Source organism: Pteropus medius, unplaced genomic scaffold (genome assembly GCF_902729225.1).
Source record: "Pteropus medius unplaced genomic scaffold, Ma_sr-lr_union100, whole genome shotgun sequence".
NCBI classification, from domain to species: Eukaryota; Metazoa; Chordata; class Mammalia; order Chiroptera; family Pteropodidae; genus Pteropus; species Pteropus medius.
In genome coordinates this window covers 11,537,530-11,557,192 of record NW_024352787.1, presented here as the reverse complement: position 1 = coordinate 11,557,192, position 19,663 = coordinate 11,537,530, and the positions used below count along the sequence as shown (strand labels likewise).

The following is a 19,663-nucleotide window of genomic DNA, read 5'->3' as shown; positions in this document are numbered from 1 at the left end:
TTCTGTCAGGAACAAACTATTGTGAGATATTCTAAAGGAACACAGCATTACCCAAAGAATTTTAAAAAAAAATTCTTTTCACTGGGAGATTATATTTCATGTGATAAAACTAGAAATCATTCAGTCCAATTTCTTGTTATGATCAAGTGAAAGATAAACCTATTTGGAAAGATTCCAGGATTGTGGACTGAGGATAGAGAAGTTTCAGACTGTTCAAAGGGGTCAATCCAACTACTACTAAAAAAAAAAAAAAAAAAAAAGACTCCTTTTTTATGTTTAAAACATAGGCAAATTTTGTATTTTAGGCTAACATGTTTATTTATTTAAAAACTTTGTATTGCAAGTTTTGAATAGATTATAATACATTCGTATGGCTCAGAAATAAAGTCTAAACAGGTTAATATGAAATCTCTATGCCCCACCACTCTCCTCATCTCTCCATTTGCTATCCTCCCATGAAATAGGTCACAGCAAGTTTTAGTCCTTTGTCTATCCTTCCAGTAATGTTTAGAGATAACCAAGTCAATACATTGCATGTACCCACACCCACACCCACACCCACACACGTATTCTTTAACTGCTCCCCTTTAAAGTATGTTTTAGCCTACAATACACTTCATCCTGCACCTTGCTTTTCCTTTCACAGTTGCTTTGTATTGTATTGTCTATATGTACCATAATTTATTTAACTGGTCACCATTTGATGGACATTTAATTTCTAATTCTGTTGTTGGAATGAATCACCTTGTACATACAATTTGTCCACTTCCAAGCATACCTGTAAGATAAATTGGTAGAACTTCAATTGCTGGGTCAAAGTAAATATGCACTTACAATCTGATAAATACTGCCATATCTCATTCTTTGGAATTGAGCCAATTTACTCCTCATAAGCTACATAGGAAAGTTTATTTCTCCATGGTCTCAACACAATTTTTAATATTTTGAAGTTTTGTTAACTCGATGGGTAAAAAATGGTATCTAAGTGCAGTTTGAATTTATAATTTCTCTTACTATGAGTGAAGGTGAACATCTTTTTATTTAAGCCATTTTCATTTAAGCAGTTTGTAACTCCTCTTTTATGACCTATATTTTTCATATCCTTTGCCCATTTTCCTTCTGCTTCATGTTTTCCTTTTGATTTCTAGGACCTCTTTATATAATTGATAAGTTTGGCTCTTTGAGAGGGAGAAATATTTTCCCCAGTTTGTTGGATTTTTGATTTTGCTTAAGGGTGTTTGTTTTGCCACTAAAATTTTTTGAACTTTATATATTTAAAGTTATTGATTTTTTATTTTATTGCCCCTTGATTTTAAATCACAGTTGGAAAGTCCTTTTTTACTCTGACATGTAAAAATTCTTTCAGTATTTTCCTGTATTTCCATGGCTTCATTCTTTATAATTTATTGTCACATTTGGTGCATCACATTAGTCAAATTTTGTTTTTGTTTCCCACTTGCACTCAATGCTCAGTGGTTCCGTTACTACTTATTGACTAGTTCATCCCCACCAATCTGCAACACTGTCTTGGTCATATATAAAAATCTCATCTACGTCAAGATCTATTTCTGAACTTTCTACTCAATTACATTGGTCTGATGCATGCACCAGTGGCACATTGTTCTACTTGTTAAAGCTTTATAATGTTATAAAATCTAGTGAGGGCTAGTTCTCCATTATTGTCCACTCTCAGAGTTTCCCTGGCTATTCTTGTTCGTCTATTTTTCTATTTCAAAAAATGGAGAAAGGGAAAGAGAGAGTGCTCTCAATACCTTTATTTATTATGATTGGGCTAAATTTACAAATCAACTTAGAGTTAACATCTTTATGATATTTGAATGGTCTCATCTACATACAACACGGTGTGCCTGGTTGTTTGTACAAATGTTTATTTTAATATGACATAAAATTCTTCCCCACTTTCAATCATTTAGCAAAATTGTTCTTCTAGGAGAAAATACCACCAGTTACATTTCTGAATCATCCTGGGAAGCATGCAAACCTTCGTTAGAGAAGTTCGTGTTCTAAAAGGTTGCATTTGTTTGAGATAGAAAATATAGTTGGTTCATAATGTGAACCATGATCATTTGAACTGTGGATTATCTGTGTCTTCCAAGTGGCTTAATGATCCTCTTCAACTCTTCCTGGACCTCCACTTCCCTTCACCCCATATACAGTGGTAGGCTCTCAGCAGCCATTTTATAAAACATTGCTTTGCCCTGGTCTCAGTGATTAAACGAGAAAATCTCAGGACTGTATCTAGAAATTTAGAGTTGGGGGATTGAGATAGAACAACTTTATTTCTTTTGGTGGCTGGACCTGTTGTCAGCTAAGCTCTGCTATATGACTGAGGAGGAGGCAAGGCTGGTCTAGAAAGAGAAGAAGGAAGCAGATGCACAGAGACCGACGTGAGAGCAAAGACGGGAATCACACAGCGGTCCTTGACTGTAGTGCTTTCCAGGCTGCCTTCCTATCCTTGGATTCTATTAAACATCTTTGTATCCTAATAATAATAATTCAAGCTTCTTAAGAGAGCCAGAGTTGATTTTTGCTTCTTGCAACCAAAATTAATACAGCCAATGCTTCCATATGAAGTAATCTCTCTTAATTGATATAGAAAAAACTTTAAAATCTTCCAAACTTAAAAATGCTCTTAAACATCTAACCATAGCAATAATGAACATTAATAAGTGTTCATGCTTATCAAGTATTGAGTCTAAGCACTTAACGTACTCCTTCAGTCAATTCTCTAAACTAGGCAATCCTATTTTACAGATGTGGATGCTAGGGCACAAGTATGTCAAGTAAACTGTCTACTCACAATTTTGAGAAAGTCAAGATTTAAATCCAGAGACTGAGGTATCACTTGTGAGCTACTCTGCCTCAAACACTGACTTTGCCTTACAAGGAGCAGTGGGAAAGTTTAAGCAACTCACTTGCAAAGCTGGCCCAAGCTTTCCTCAACAAGAGCTGCAAGCTTACCTGGGCAGTTCTCTGACAGAAGAGTTGAGGGCAGAAGAGTTGGTCTGAGTAAAAGAACTAACTTGTGGTTCAGGGAGAGGCAGGGCCTACTTCTTCCCTTGCCTGGATGAGAAGGCCCCAGATTAGAAATGTGCTATGAACCTAGACACCAGGTACCACGTTCCACCAGAGAACTGCTCAGGAGGAATTGGTATAAGTCTTGAGAAATAGAGCCATACAAAATAGAAAATGACTTCAAACTACTGAACTTAAAACACAGAAATTGTGCCATGGGCATAACTGTTTAATATTAGTAGAAGAGCTTTTCGAGGTCTATTCTTCTTTCCAATAGATATCTGATCCTATTTTTCAGGTGTGCACATAACATTTACCTTGAAATAAGATGTAGTTAATTCACAAAACATGATAAAAATACATGTTTGAAACACAAGCGTTTTGGAAAAGAAGACCTTGTAATACCTTTGGGACTTCTTCGCTATGGAGCCCTCCAACACTTCACCTCTGTTGAGCACCTGCAAGTAGAGGGATGTTTCTGTGGCTTGGCCCTTGTTTCTAATTCTAATTCTGTTCACTAATGTCTGGATTATATGCACACCATGTATCCTTGTTCCAGTTTTGCTCATAATTCACTTTGGGGCTCTGCTTTCTGTTTTGAGAAGAGTAACTGGGATTGCTCTGCAGGTGTGGAAGAAGCAAAGCATAGGCTCTGTCTACATGTACAAGGCAATAGGGAGAATCTAAATAGTCTAGATGCAACTGAAAATCCCAGGTAGTTGCCTCTTTGACAAGGTCTGGGAATGATAGGATGGTGAGGGATGGTGGGGAGAGGTGATGGGTGATGGACAAGAGACCCAGGTCAGTGATTTGTAACATTCACTATATATCAAACCACACTGGAGCTTTAAAAAACACCAATACCAGGAGTTTTGCTTGTTTTGTTTTATTGATCTGGCATGAAGCTTGGGCCTCTATAATTTAAAAGCTCCTCCAGGTGATTCTTATGTTCAGCCAGGGCTGGAAAACCATTGTGATAGATGCTAGACATGTGGGAGGAAGGAAAGGGGGAGAAAGAATGTCCTTGGAGGGAGCAGCAGGCACAGACAGGGGAGAGAAGCTGGCTCAAAGTCTCTCAGAGTTTTGAGCAGGGCTCTGATGGCTAAGGATAAAGCCATTACTCCTGCTGGTTGCCAGATATCGAGGACTCTTTCTATCAAGAAAATTCAGTCTTGACCATTGTTAAAGTGCTCAGCTTGGCACATGAAGAGAATGCTACTGACTCAGTTTTATTACGACTGATTCTAGATGTTATTTTCCTAAGAGGGGCATGAGTGCTGCTAGTTAATCCTGCGTGTGTGTGTGTGTGTGTGTGTGTGTGTGTTTGTGTGTGTGTGAGCTTTTTAAAACAATTTCCCAATACTATTTATGCAGTTTGTGCTACAGGCAGTGTATGAAAAAGAGGTTTCTTGGAAACTGTCAGGTTAATAAAAGTTGGAAAAGAACTCTCACAGTGTTGGCAGGTTGAGCTTGGGTTAGTGTTCAAACAAGAGCTCTGGGTGAGAGAATGTGGATGGTGCATGAAGTTTGCGGCTACAGCCACAGGATTGATCATTCTACAGACGCAAGTCTCTAAGTCTCTTAGAAAGACTCAGAAACTGCAATTGAACTACATTAACTTACAAAGGCTCATTAGTAGACTTCTCAAGGTCTCTCATGGATAAAATCATACTTCAATTGCCACCCAAGAAAGTCTTGCAATTCTTTCCACAAAGGGTGGAGAGTTCATTTGTGAATGTGCTATTCGCTGGTGTTTCTAGAAGCTGTACACTGAAGATAGAACCCCAGGCTAGATTTTGCTCAGGTGGCTTAAATGTAAACAAAACAGTAGTTTTTAGCCTTGGTTGCCCATTAGAATCATCTGGGAGGCCTTTAAAAGGCCCAGGTTGTGTCTCAGACCAAATAATTTAATACTTCTGGAGTCCAGGCATCAATAGTTTGTAAAGTTCTACATGTGATTCCAATGTGCATCCAGGGTTAAGCCCTAGTGACCTAGAGCTCACAAAGGGGCACTCAATTTCTCTTATGGCTCTAGCTTTACCATGGAGACTGCAAGGTAAGAGTAAAAATTTCTAGAAACTTTTCAAGAAGATCTATACAAAAGAATCATAACATATATTATAATAATAATGAATACAAAATGTATGTGATTCTATATATAACAGACCCTGTAGTAGTGGTAGAAGTAGTTAAGAGCATAACAATAACTCATATGGATTATCTTAAGTAATCATAAGAAAAATGAAGTGAGGTAGATACTATTCTTATCCCTACTTTAAACACAAGAGAACAGGTTTATGGAGGCTACAGGAAAGCTAAGATAAATTTTTACTTATGTCTTTTCAAAAATTTTTTGCATGAGAACTCAGTATAGAAGGGAATGAGGCCAGGGTAGCTGCCCTCCTGTAGACAGAGCTAGATGAAGAAGTGGAGGATCCACCAACAGGACAGATTGGGTGGTTAAAGCCTCCCTATGAGCCAATTTATCCGAAGTTGAAATTTCAGATCCTTGCGACATTCCTGTTCCCCTCTGCAGAATAATGACCAAGCTGAGTTTATTTAAAAAATATCTAAAACACAAGAGCTAATAAGTAAATGAACTCAATAAACTCTTGGATAAATATCACTAAAGTTAGATTAAAAAGGGGTTAAGCTTTTAACTTCATAAAACTAGAGAAAACTAAGGAGGAAAATTGCTGTGTATTATAAGATATTAAAAAACAACAGCTCAAGAGGCAGATGCTGGGTTAGAGTTCTACAATATTTTAAGATTCAGAATGCCAGCTGGTAAAGGGGAAACCTTCAGAGCTGAGACTTCCACCAGATGTCTTATAATCAGATCTGGCTGCAGCTGGGAGCATGATGCTCTCCAGTCCTCTCCTATCATGCCCTGCATGGAGGTGTGGGGGACCAGGTTATGAGAAAGAATGTGGAAGGTGGGTAAAAAGTGGCTCTTCTTTCTACATGGAGGGGGAAGAAACCCTCTACCTAGTAAGAAAGAGAAAGAAGAAAGAAACTTCACAAGTGAGATACTTCATTTTGTAAACACGAGATGTACTAGGCTCTGAAAATTAAAGGAGGGGAGCGAAAAACCATTTGCATTTGGAAACATTCGTACTTATGTTTGTTCTCTATCATTATTTTCTCTACATATGTTCTCTTCCCTATTTTCTACCATGTTCTCTACCCTAGATTACTCTAGAGGAGGAACAGAAAATAAAACAATTTGTGAAAATTTAAAGTTATGGGCCAGTAGAAAATCTCAGTATGAAGTAATTTAAATATTGTTCCCGAGGAATCTTTAAAGGCAATAACCAAAAGCTATATTATTCTCAATGTTTATTTTGTTATGTCAAAACTTACAAAACTTGGAATTTTTTTCATCATTTATGTATTACTTCAAAAACATTGGCTAATATAGTGAGGTGCAGAGAACAGATACCCATCACTTTCATGAGGAAGTCTTTTTTTCTATGTAAACAATAAAAAAGCTCTAATATACACAATGTCAACTATATCTCAATTTAAAAAGTTCACCATTAAAAAAAGAGAAAGTTCTGTAAGTACCTAACTTTATGAAGATGTGATTAAGCAGTCGTAAACATTTTATAAATTCTCTCGTTTATTTCTCCTTTCATTTAAAGCTTTCTCCAATTTAAGGAGTTTATCACTAAAACCAGAGGCACATCAGCAAAAAAGAGTGGTTAGCCACCAGAAGAAACCGTCTTATAACTTACTTAAAGGAAATTGCCAAGAAAAATAAGTATCTATTTGAATACTATCCTTTCTCTAGAAGAAATCAGTTCCGATTCTTAAGTTTATCTTGAGAATAGTCTACAATGGAGCCACGAGGCCTCTTGGAAGCTGAGCTAACACGCCCGCTTCATTTGAAAATGAACTTTTGAACTGGGATAAACTAAATAGCTACATCCTGATATAGACCCTGAAAATGGCTCTACATCACTGAACTAACTCTCTTGTAAGAAAATAAAATTTCTAACTAGCAATAGAAATAAACAATTAATCATGTATATAGCATAGTGTCAATCCATTTGCCAGGACTAATCACAGCTTTTTCAGAGTAATTTGTATAATCCCTTTGGAAGATACTCTCCTTTTCTGTCTTTATAAACTGTTTTTTCTTTCCCCCTCACAGTTGGGGTTTCTACCCAAATCTGTGCCTTAAAAATTGCAATTCCTGAAACACCACGAAATAAAACTTTTGTTTACCTTGCAGTTCTCCATCAAAATTAATTGAAAACCTCAAATGAAAATGGAACAAATGAAGGCTACTTAATGAGATAATTATTCCGTAAGTGATCAGCCAAATCTTCCTTCATAACAAAATTAGTTCATTCATGTATCTTCTCTACATAATTTATTGAGCATGTTATGTTCTCCATGGTGCATTAATGGAGGACGTAAACATCGTCCCATTCAAGTGAAGCTAATTCTAATTGGACTTATTAGTTGATGATCTAAAGTCTGATATTGCCACCTCATAATTCTAATTGGACTCATTAGTTGATGATCTAAAGTCTGATATTGCCACCTTTCTCTATCATGTGCATTACTAGTGATCAAAAGTAATATCTGGCTTATTTTCACATTCAAACCTTTATTACTTTGGATTCTTCTCAAGTTATTTGGCATCCCACTTGAAAATAAGATAGGCTGTCTAGGAAATAATGTGGTACCAAAACACAGTCGACATACACTTATTTATTCCCTGTCCTACTTTGAACTTGATTTATTCTTGCTCCCCAACCCACAGGATATATTCACTTGAAAAAAGCAAACTTGTCTTTAATATAAGTCAGCCTTAGGAATCAATATGGAAGGAGTAAATATGCTTCTAAAGTCGTACAGTATGGTCAAAAACTGAACAAATATTTTTCTTTCAATGTTTTAGATAATCTGTGCCATTCTCTCCATTAGCAGATTTAATCAAGAGGTAGATATTTAAGTGTTAAGTACCTTAAGCCTAGAGTAATTGCTCAAATTTTCATTATTTAGAAACGGTTTCTTTGGAATTCATATATACTGCTCCTGAAATGTACATTTCTAAAGAACTCTGGTTCTATAGAAAGCCCTGTGTGATTTATAAATGGTAGGTTTTCCAGCTATGCTGGCAGGAAGAGAAGAGAGACTGCATAATAGATGCTGGTACTGGATGCTCTGAATGAGGCTGATTTGGCCATCAGTATATTTATAATCTAAAATATTTTCCCCGACACCTTAAAACTGCAATAAGATCATAAAATAATTAAGGAGTTCTGACATATGGAAACTTCGAGTACATTTCTAAATGTACAGTTTTGAGTAATTATTTGATGTCAGTGGTTTTATACACATTAATTCAAATTATCAACCCACACGAATCTGGCATATAGATAAGTAAATTTTAATCATTGATGTGTGTGGCTTTTGATTTCCTTCCAAGATCCAAATGGTAGTTTCCATTGCATTGCTTGGAACACATTCCCTCCCACCCCCCAAATATTGCCTTGTATATAAAATAAAGGTTTTTATTCACTTTTCAAAAAAGTGAAATATTACTTTAATAAAAATATTACACATACAAATATATTTTAAAAAGTCCAACAGTGCTACAAGTCTTATAATAAAAAATAGCAGTTTTTCATATCCTGCCTTATCTCGTCCCATCCTTCAGAGGTTTGAGTTGTTCCTTCTGGCATTAACCTCCATATTTCTAAGTAATGTATGTATACTGCTGACTCAATGCATCTGCTTTAGACATTTGCTATTGAAAAAAGCTTGATTTCCTTTATGTAAGGTAAATATTCTCCTTCTCCTCCCAATATAATTATACTTCAGCTTTGGTCCATATATATTCAGTGTTTTCATTATAGTAACTACATAAGGATTGTTTCCTACTGAGCTAGAAAGTTAATATGATTTCATTTCCTTTCTTGAATTACATTTTATTGTTCTTATAGTTAATAGCTGACTTTTTATTTACTCTTCATTGGGAGAATATTTGATTAAGTCTTTTGTAATTTTAATTTTTTTCAATCATAGTTGACATAAAATATTACAGTTCCAGGTATACAACACAGTGATTAGACTTTATATACTTATGAAGTGATTACCCGATAAATCTAGTATTCATCTGACACCAGTTATTACAATACTACTGACTATACTCCCCATGCTAATTCTACATCCCCATGACTATTTTACTACAAATTCGTACCTCTATATCCCCTCCCCTCTTCACCTATTCTCCCACCCCCCAATCTGACAACTAAAATGCTCTTTGTATCTATGAGCCTGTTTCTGTCGTTTGTTTATTCTGTTCTCTAGATTTCACACACGACATTTGTCTTTCTCTGTTTGACTTACTCCACTCAGCGCAATATCCTCCTAGGTCCATCTATGTTGTTGCAGATAGCAAAATTTCATTCTTCTTCATAGCTGAGTAATATATATATATATCTACACACACACACACACCCCCCACCTCTTTATCCATTCATTCATTGATGGACACCCAGAACGCCTCCATATCTTGGCTACTGTAAATAATGCTACAATGAACATATGAATTCACATGTCCATTCAAAGTAATGTTTTATGTTTCTTCAGATAAATATCAAAAAGTGGGATAACTGGGTCCTTCTTTGTCTTTTGTTATAGCCTTTGTTTTACAGTCTGTTTTGTCTGGCATAAGTATTGCTACACCAGAATTTTTTGTTTCCATTTTCATGAAACGTTTTTCTTCAGCCCTTTATTTTCAGTGTATCTTTCTATCTGAAGTAAGTCTCTTGTAGGGAGCATATGTAAGGGCCTTGTTTTCTTATACATTCAGCCATCCTATCTTTTGATTGGGGCATTAAATCCATTTACATTGAAAGTAATTGTTGCTGGATATATAGTTATTGCCTTTTCATTACTCTTTTTTTTTCTTCTTTTTCTTAAAGTCCCTCTAACATTTCCTGTATGCTGGTTTGGTGGTGATTAACTCTAGCATTTTCTTGTCTGGGAAGCTCTTTATCTGTCTTTCTATTCTAAATGATAGCTTTGTTGGTAGAGTAATCTTGGTTGTAGGTTCTTGCTTTTCATCATTTGGAATATTTCATGCCAATCCATTCTGGCCTACAAAGTTTCTGATGAGAAATCAGCTGATAGTCTTATGGGAGCTCCTTTGTAATTACCTAACTGCTTTTTTCTTGCTGCTTTTAAGATTCTCTTTTTGTCTTTAACTTTTGACATTTTAATTATGATGTGTGTTGGTGTGGACCTCTTTAGGTTCATCTTGTTTAGGACTCTCTTATTTCCTGGGCTTATATATCTATTTCCTTCACCAGATTAGGCATGTTTTCAGTCATTATTTCTTGGAATAGCTTTTCAATTCTCTCTCTTCTCCTTCTGGTATCCTTGTGATATGAATGTTGGTATGCTTAATTTTGTCCCAGAGGCCCCTTAAACTAGCCTCCTTTTTTTGGATTCTTTTTTCTTTTCTTTCTCTCTCTCTTTTAAAGCATTTTACTTTATTTTATTATAAGTTTCAAGTATACAGTACATTGGTTAGATGTATTCTTTTTTCTTGTTGCTGTTCTGATTGGGTGTTTTCTGCTACCTTATCTTCTAAATTGCTGATTTGATCCTCCACTTCATCTAATCTACTGTTAATTCCTCCTAAGGTATTTTTCATTTCAGTTATTGTATTCTTCATTTCCGACTGGTTCTTTTTTTAAATGTATTCTATTTATTTCCACCTTTATATTTTCTATCTCTTTGTTAAAGTTCTCGCTGAGTTCATCTACTCTTTCCCTAAGTTCTTTGAGCATCTTTATAACAAGTGTTTCGAACTCTGCATCTGGTAGATTGCTTGTCTCCATTTGGTTTCTTTTTCTGGAGCTTTGTACTGTTCTTTCATTTGGGACATATTTTTTTGTCTTCCTATTTTGTCTGCCTACTTTTGTTTGTTTCTATGTGTTAGGTAGGACTGCTATGTGTCCCAGTCTTAGAGTAGAGTATGTAGTAGATGTGTTGTGAGTCCCAGTGGCACAGTCTTTCCTGGCGGGTGTGCAGGTCAGGGCCTCTTAGGAGGGGCCCTGCTGCAGGCCAAGTTCAAATGCAGCCCGTGCCCTTCCCCAGATCACCTGGCATGAGTTACCAAGCAATCTGCCGATGGCCACCACCCAGGCTGGGCTTAGAAGTGCCTTGAGAGGCCAAGCCTCAAACTGAGGCGAGCTGTCACTAGAGTTGGGTTTGGGGCTGCTCAGCAAGAGATACGAGGCACACCACACACCGAGGCCAGATGCTGCTTGTTTAGGTTTTGTAAACCTTTGAGAGATTTTAGGAAAGTCCACAGCATGAGCTAAGATCGGCCTCATGTATGGGAGATCCACTGGAAGCTGGTTGGGTGGGCCCGCATATTGGGAGGGGCAGGTCTCAGGGAATCACTCAGGGTAGGGCGACCAGTATTAGCTATGTTGATGGAGACTCAGATATGGTGCCTGCCTATGTCTGCAAGCTGGGTGGAGGAGGGCTCAACAAAGGAACAATGCCCTCTGCCAGCACTTCTGTCTGGGAGAAAGCCGTCCCTCTAGTCCTCACCCTGAAGCCAGACAATTCAGTTTCTCCCTGTATGTCTCTGGTGCCTTTTGAGCTGCTGCTCCAGAGCTGGAGCTCAGAATGAGAGAGTCCATCACCAAGTAAGTCCACACATGGTCCCCTTAAGAGGAAAGCCTGCAATTCCTTCAGCCCTCCATCTCACTCAACCGCAATTTCTGCTTGTTTTCACAGCCAGAAGTTGTGGGGACTTCTTTTCCCAGCTTTTCTGGGGGGACCACCACAGCCGAGATTTTTCTCCCAATTCTCAAAAGCCACACATAAGTGTGGGACCAGCCTGTTTTGTCTCCAGTCCTCCTACTAGTCTCGATGTGGACTCTTTTGTGTGTCCACTGTTGGACTTCTGTCCAGCTAGACTTCAGGCGGCTCCCAATGATTGTTATTCTGTAGTTTAGTTGTAATTTTGCTGTGGTTGTGAGAGGAGGCAAGCACAGCTTTTACCCACTCCTCCATCTTCACTGGAACTTGATTAACAGTTAACCTCTAACAGCTCTATAAAATGCGTCTCAGTATGATTTTCTATATGATTGAATTTGTCATTTAACATATTGTTCCATTTCTCTCTTGAAGACATACCTACTAGATCCTTATTTTTCTGCTACCATCTTGACTGACTGTGCTCTAGAGCAGAGCTGTCATGCTGGGACTTCCTTTCACTCTCATATCAGAGGCTTCCTTTGTTTCTTTCCTGTATTGGATCTCTACTTGCCTTCTTCTTTCTTAGGTCACTCTCTTTGGTTCTGTGGAACACATTCTTCAGTAATTTCTTGAGTAATGGTGCAAAGAGAAAAATTTTTCATGTGCTTGCATGACTGAAAATGTCTTCTTTTTACTTTCATATTTACATGATAGTCTGGCTGGACATAGCATTCTTGGTTAAAGATCATTTTCTTTCAATATCTTCAAGTCATTGCTCTATTGTCTTCTGATATTTCTCCTGAGAATTCCAAAACTTTTTTATTCCACTTCCTTTACATTTTGTCCATTTGTCTTCTTCAGAAGCTTTTTCACATCTTCTCTTTCTCCCCATTCTGAAATTTCATTATGATGAACCTTGGAGTATACCAGTATACTTGTCTTCATTCATTATCTGGGTACTTGGTAGTCTTTTCAAACTAGAAATTAATATCGCCCTGTCTTAGGAAATTCTGTATCGTTTCTTTAAAAATTTCTTCCTCACTGTCTTTTAAGTTCTCTCTTTCTATAACTCCTCTTAATTAGATGTTGGGTGTTCTGGATTAATACTCAATTTTTTTTACCTCACCTAACCCCCATATTTTCTGTCTCTTTTTTGTTCTACATTCTTGGAGAGGCTTCCATTGAAAAAAATTATTTGGCTACACTATTTAAAATTTGCAACTGTTCTTCCTAAGTATTTAATTATTCCTTTTTTTTTTTTTACATAGTATCGTATTCTTGTTTTGTTTTTCTTCTCTTAGCTTTCCATGCATTTTGATTATAGTTTCTTTGACATTTGACTCTGTTCTCTTCTGTACTATTTTTCCCCCCTGGGCTCAGTTTTTCTGTTTATTTGTTTTAATTTTGTATTTCATCTTGAAGACTTTATTCAAATGTCACCTGATCCTTTTCTGCCCATTTATTTATCCAAGTGAGACGTCAAAAAGATGATTGGAAGTCCTGTGTAGAGGCAGAACTGGTATACTAAAGGCCTTTACTGTAGGGCAACTGGATGGCCAGCTGTCATTTTGGGAAGAATATCTAATGTCAGGATCTGTAGTTCTTTGGTGTGGTTCAGTTTCTTCAGAGAAGGATACTACAATCTTTTGCTTAGAAGATTTGATCTCTAGCATACTAGAGCAGGGAAAGGGTCAGACTTAGATTTAGTCCCTCCATTTAGAGTCTAATACACTTTCCTCCTTGGTGCCTGGTGTCCTTCAGTCCAGAACTTACCTGATTCACTTTTTTCAGGGCATAAACCACTATTTTACACGAAGGTAGGGGGAAGATCTGTCTCAAGATTACACGGAGTGGAGGTAAAATTCTGAAGGATTCTATTTACTCCTTATATAGTCTTTCAAATACTTTTCCCTCTTTTTAGCCATAGCCTTCCTCCTCCTGTGCTGCTCAATTTCTCCAATTTCTAAGACTTTTTAAGGGCCCCACAGAAGAGAACTTGGACTTGCTTGTCATCTCCCTTCTTCCCTTGGCCGTGGTACATAGGATTATTTTTAGTCTTTTTGGATAAGTCATTTACCATTCTTCTACTTGCTTTCTCTTTTCACATATTGTAATTTGGGATGGTATATATCTTTGTTTAAGTCAAGAGAAAGTGTACTTTTGCTTTTGTTCTCTCTGTTGTCTTAGCGAAGTATCATAAGTTATAGAATAAAGACAAGAGCATACACTTCCTCAAATATTCTGTATCCAGGTGTCAAAATAGCTGTTCAACTTATTGAATAAAATGTTAGTCTAACAAGTTTTTTGCTCATGATATATGAACTGACAAAATACTGATAAAATATTTTCTAAGGCAATATGGTATAATAGGAAAGAGCCTAGGCTCTGAGGTTAGAAGGGCCTGGGTTTAAATCTGAGTTCTGAGTTTTTATAGTTTTCTCATCTTGGAAATTTGCTTAACCTCTTTGACCTTAAATTCGCTATATTACTACTAAAAATTGTAGTAAAGATTAAATGAATATGTGTAAAGTTTTTAGCATAGTCCCTGGCACTCTAGCTAATAGTTTAGAAATCCTGAAGACATAGTGCTATGTACTGAATCATGTCCCTTCCACTGTTCATATGTTGAAGTCTTAGACCCCAATGTGACCATATATGGTGATAGGGACTCTGAAGAGGTGAAAAAAGTTAAACGAGGTCATAAGGGCGGGGCCTTAATCCAATAAGGCTGGTGAGCTTATAAGAAGAGGAAAGACATTAGAGCTCTCTATCCCCACCCTGTGAGGACACAGCTGTAAGGCCTATCTATAATTCAGGAAGAGAACTCTGATCAGGAGCCAAATCCAACCATGCTGGCACCCTGATCTCAGACTTCCAGCCTCCAGAACTGAGAAAATAAATTTCTGTTGTTTAGGCCATCTAATCAATGGTGTGTTATGGAAGCTCAAGCTGACTAATACTACACATAGTTGACCATATATTTTTTGAAAAAATGTTTATTAGTCACTGGACTTTACGTAACTGCTGCAGAAAATAAAAAAGACATCAGTGAGGAAACAAAGATATTTGTTGTATATTCTTTTGAAAGTTTAGGATAATAGTGGTACTTAACCAGTGCTGTATTAGAATCACTGAACTGTGCAGATGAATAGTGAGGAGTGATTGACACTACCAAAGTAATCTTTATATTCAACACCAGCTGCTGTGTTTCATAAGTGAGTGGGCCCATGAGGTTGGTGCCAGAAAAATGGATGGATGATTGTTAGGCAGAAAAAAATGGATACCTTATATTGAAATAAATCAGCTAAATGGAGGCAACCTTAGTAGTTACTTTAATAAAGGTGAATATTTACAGATGGCAAATTCTTCCCAAGTGAGAACTTTTACATCCAGGACAGATTAAAAAGATAAATAGCCTCCACTAATGTAATTATGCAACATAATAACACATTGTACATGTTGAGAAAATGATCCCTTATTACTGTATTATAATGAACAAGTGGCCATTCTGTCTAATAGCAAGCTTTAGGAAGAAAGGTCTAAAAGATGGCGATCTTAGGTGGTTTCTATCCCTATAGAAACAAAAACATTCCTGGTTCATTATGGCTATACATTGAGCCAAACCGATGGGGGACAGAGGCCACTTATAGTCATCACTCTATGAGAAGGCCACAGGTAGACTCGTTTAGTCCTAAGTTATGGTTGCCTGTAGTTTACCAGTGGTTTTTCCAGCCACTTGAGTAGAAACAAACAAAATGCCTATCCCAAGGCAGGTGCTCAGTTATCATTTGCGGACTAGAATGAATGTTCTTTCCCTTGAAATTTATATATGTTGAATATAATCTAGAAACTCAAAATGGAAGACAAATCACTAAATTTTGCTTCCAAATATTTAACTATCACTCAAGATTGACTGATGTTTTCCAGAGAGTATCTTACATTGAAAAACTGAATGACTTGCAGATGACCAAAACAGAAGCCTTAGCCGGGGTTGGGAATGTTTCAGAAGTGTCTCAGCACTAAAACTGGTCTCTAGACTACATTATCATCATTGTTATCATCATCTCCATCCTTGGTACTTATTGAGACAACATTTATCTGAGGTGCTCAAAGCATTATCAAGACTATCTAATTACTTGCATAATAGTCATAGTTTCCATATCTATACCTTTATCATTTATCACCTAACCCAATGCCCTGAATGTATACAATCCTGACAATTTAAAAAGTTTATCTGTATGGAAAGCTAGGGAGATTTATCAAGTTTCTAAGGAACTATTTATAAGATAGTCGTTGTTCACCTCTTAAAATGCAATCAGGTTACTGCATAATAATTATATATTAGAAATTGCTTCATGTTATAGGACTGTAATAATCTTTACACTAAGAATTTATATAACAGTTTAAAATGAACCATCAAATCCTTTTTATTTATTATAATAATAATAATGTCTACACCCTGAAAAGTACAATCAAACAGTAGTATTAGTAATGGTACTATGCAACTTAATTATGTGCAGGAATTTAATTACTTGGGTCTCTAGGCCTGGGATGATTCAAGTCTTATTGCTGCCAATATATGAATACCTGAGTTTAGAGGTCTCTTCATTATTTTCTTCCTCAAAGAGATGTGACTTTATCACATCTCAACTTAGTGGATGTGTTAAACATGAGGGTTGAACCTGTCTTTTTGAAGGAATATTAGGATAAGTAGGACTGCCTTGGCCAGTTCATAGAATTTTATAAAGGACCAGAGAAAGAAGGAAACCCAAAGAAATTAGTCCTACCTCTATCCAAAGAGAAGTGACTCATTACCTCTGAAAGCATCCCTGACCTTTCTCAATACTGCTAATGTTGAGAAAGTACTTCCTAGATTGAATCTCAAGTTCCATCCCATAGTATATTCCTGATGATTCTTCTGCTTTCTGGCACGATGATGAATAAGTTAAAATTGTCTTCTGATATGAAAGTACTTATAAAAGTTGTAACCATGTCTTGCCTATGACTTCTTTTTCCTAGGCTAATATCCTCAGGTTCTTTCACCATCCTCAGCTTCTTCATCACACTGTTTTGAAAGTGCTATAGGTCTTCATTATCTTTAAAAGAAGGTGCCTAGATTGAAAGCAATATTTAGGCCATAGCAAAAGCTCTGCAGATAAAAACTAGGCCAGTATATCTCTTGTTCTGAACTCCATTAGTGCATCTTAAGATTATATTTGTGTGTTTATTTTTATTTTTTTAGAGATCATATCAAATTGTGAGCCCATAGTGTATTTACAACAAACTACCCCCTTGCCCTGCCCCCTACTTCCCAACCCAGGACTTTTTCACAAAGACTGATGAAACCATTCTTCCTCCATCCTTTGCATGTAGAGGCGATTGGTAGCCCTACTCAATGAATATAATCATGTTAGTTTAGACTACTGATTCTCAGTCATGGGTCATGCTCCCTCCAAGGACCAATTGCGATCTCTGGAAAAAGTAGAGTTGGGTGGGTAGGTGGGACACAGGTGACTAGTTTTAAAAGAATATTCAACATGGTTTTATATTTGAAATGAGAAGTTACGAGTATTTCAGTTATTAATTTATTACCTCAGGTGCAAATCATACTTTACCACCTGCTCTGAAAAATTGAGCTGAGCCTTTTAAATACTTTTTCTTTGTCAGCTAGTATGATGTTAAGCTTTGTCAGTAAAGGGTGTTTCAGAGGTATTGTAGGAGATGAGACACTTCCTGGCACCCGAGGGCAGATTTCCAGCAAGTTCCACCATTGCAGCACCACAATTACTTTTCCTCCATTCAGTGAGTTACAGTTCTTTCTTCTCCAGTAAGTTCTGGATCTCAGTCCTGAGGTGGGAGGGAGGGGGAGGGAGGCTTTTCCTTGGATACTCTAAGCTCTAAAGGTAGTGGCTACTCTATATCTGATTTTCTTATCCTCTTTCAAGCTCTTTACTTTTTCTCACTAATAAATCTCTTGTTGTTCCGTTCTCCTGTTATAAATATTAATTCTTTATATTTAACTTTTCCAGTTTGAGTTACTATGTGTTTTTTCTCTCATAATCGGACCTTGACTGTATACAAGGGCCATGAGAAAGACCTGGTTCCAACTTGTAAAGATCAAGTAAGTAAATAACTCCATAACACCTGGCAAATGTAAAACAAAACAGTAGAGCTGTCCCTTGCCTTGAATCATCTGGTGATGAGTTACTAGATTAAACTCCTGTGCATGGTGTTCTTGGCTTCCCAATGATAGTCTACATCTTGCTCTGCCATCTTAGAAAGCTCAGTTTTCATCTTCCTCCTGCCAGCACTCTTTAATCTAGACAAATCTGCATGCTATCTTACACAAGATGACCTGTATTCTCATGACCATCTATGCCTTTTTTGCATGTGATTAGTTCTTTCTTGAATGCTTGTTTTCCTCCTCTGAATCAATCCTATCACCTTATAACTTGGCTTACCATACTATTTGCTCATTTGTCCTGCATCTGCCCTTGGTACCTCTGTGGCCTTGGCGTACATGTGCAATATAAAATACACATTTTAAATGTTTAAAATCTCTTTTATAAGTCTGTTGTGACTCTGACAGTAAATTACAAACTCCACCAAAACAGAGACTTTGTCTTCCCTTTCTTCTGTATGTCTTTCTTGAGGGATCTAGTACCATGCTCACTGGAGCCTTCTTACTTAATCTGACCTAACTGAATGACTAGGGACAGCTAGAACCTTCAGTCTTTGTCAGTTCTTTGACAAATAATATGCTGACAACTCCTGCAGAAAAAGAAAAATGCACAAAGAAGTATCCATACCTTTGAGGCATAAGTGACATTAAAAAATGCACAGAGTCCAGTTTATACATTTTCTACTTAAGAGTTGTGGTCAGAAGTGAACCCCATCTAATGTGCATCAATACTGTGTCAAGCTTAATGATTACAGAGCAGGGACGATATTTAAAGGCTAGTTTGGCTGGGATACAGACTGGCTATAGCTACTATAAGTAGCTTTTTAAATAGTTTACTCAATACCTTTTATGCGCCAATTGGCAAGTGTGAGTCACGAGAAGTGAGCTGGAACACAGCCACCCCATCAGCACTAAAGCCAGGCTTAGAGTGTATCAGCTGTGTAGGTTTGGAAATGTACAAATGATAGATAACAGAAGGTCTACTAACCAGCTTCCATGTGAGATGGGAAGGGCAGGCAAAATAAACATGGTGAAGATTTCTTGAGGAAGACCTAAGGTGCTGCTACCTACAGTATAAATACTGCAGAAGCAGCAAACTAATCAACTTGGCTTGTGGCCTTCAGAGACAAAGTAAATTTTTTTGACCTGTTGGAATACAAATTTTAGGGAGTAACAAAGCAGATCTGTGAACAGTGACTAAGCCAGCAGCTCACTTTCTAGATGATATGAAATGAGTAGGGAGCTGATGATCCCTCATCAGTCTTTATCACCATGCAAAATCACACGAGCATCAGTGATGTCAGCAGCATCTTTCTATGAATAATACAAAGGGCAGCAAGTGAGACAGGTCTACTATGTCAGAAGAAAGAAGAACAATGAGACTAAAGGAGAGGATGTTTCTGGTCATCAGCTGGTAAAACATGTAAGATATTTTTGGTGGTAGTATTACAATGAAACACAAAAGAAATAAAACCCGAACAAAATTTATTTGACAGAAGACAAGAGAGTATTTTATTTAATGATATCCTCAGACACTTAGGCAAAGAACATTTCCAAAATACTTAAGCTAATGTTGATATGACCAGTGCTGAGGATAGTCATCAACCCCCTGGATTTGAGAAGCCTGTTTCATATCTCATACCAAGAAACATTCCCACTTAAGGTGTAGCTTCCCAAAATTATGACCTAAATGTCCAAATGCACCAC

General features: G+C 37.0%; 1 protein-coding gene across 3 annotated transcripts in view; it reads right to left on the bottom strand.

Moving 5' to 3' along the window:
• The window catches only part of LHFPL3 (LHFPL tetraspan subfamily member 3), a 533,100-nt gene that overhangs the window by 256,848 nt on the left and 256,589 nt on the right, over positions 1–19,663 (bottom strand). The window lies entirely within an intron of this gene.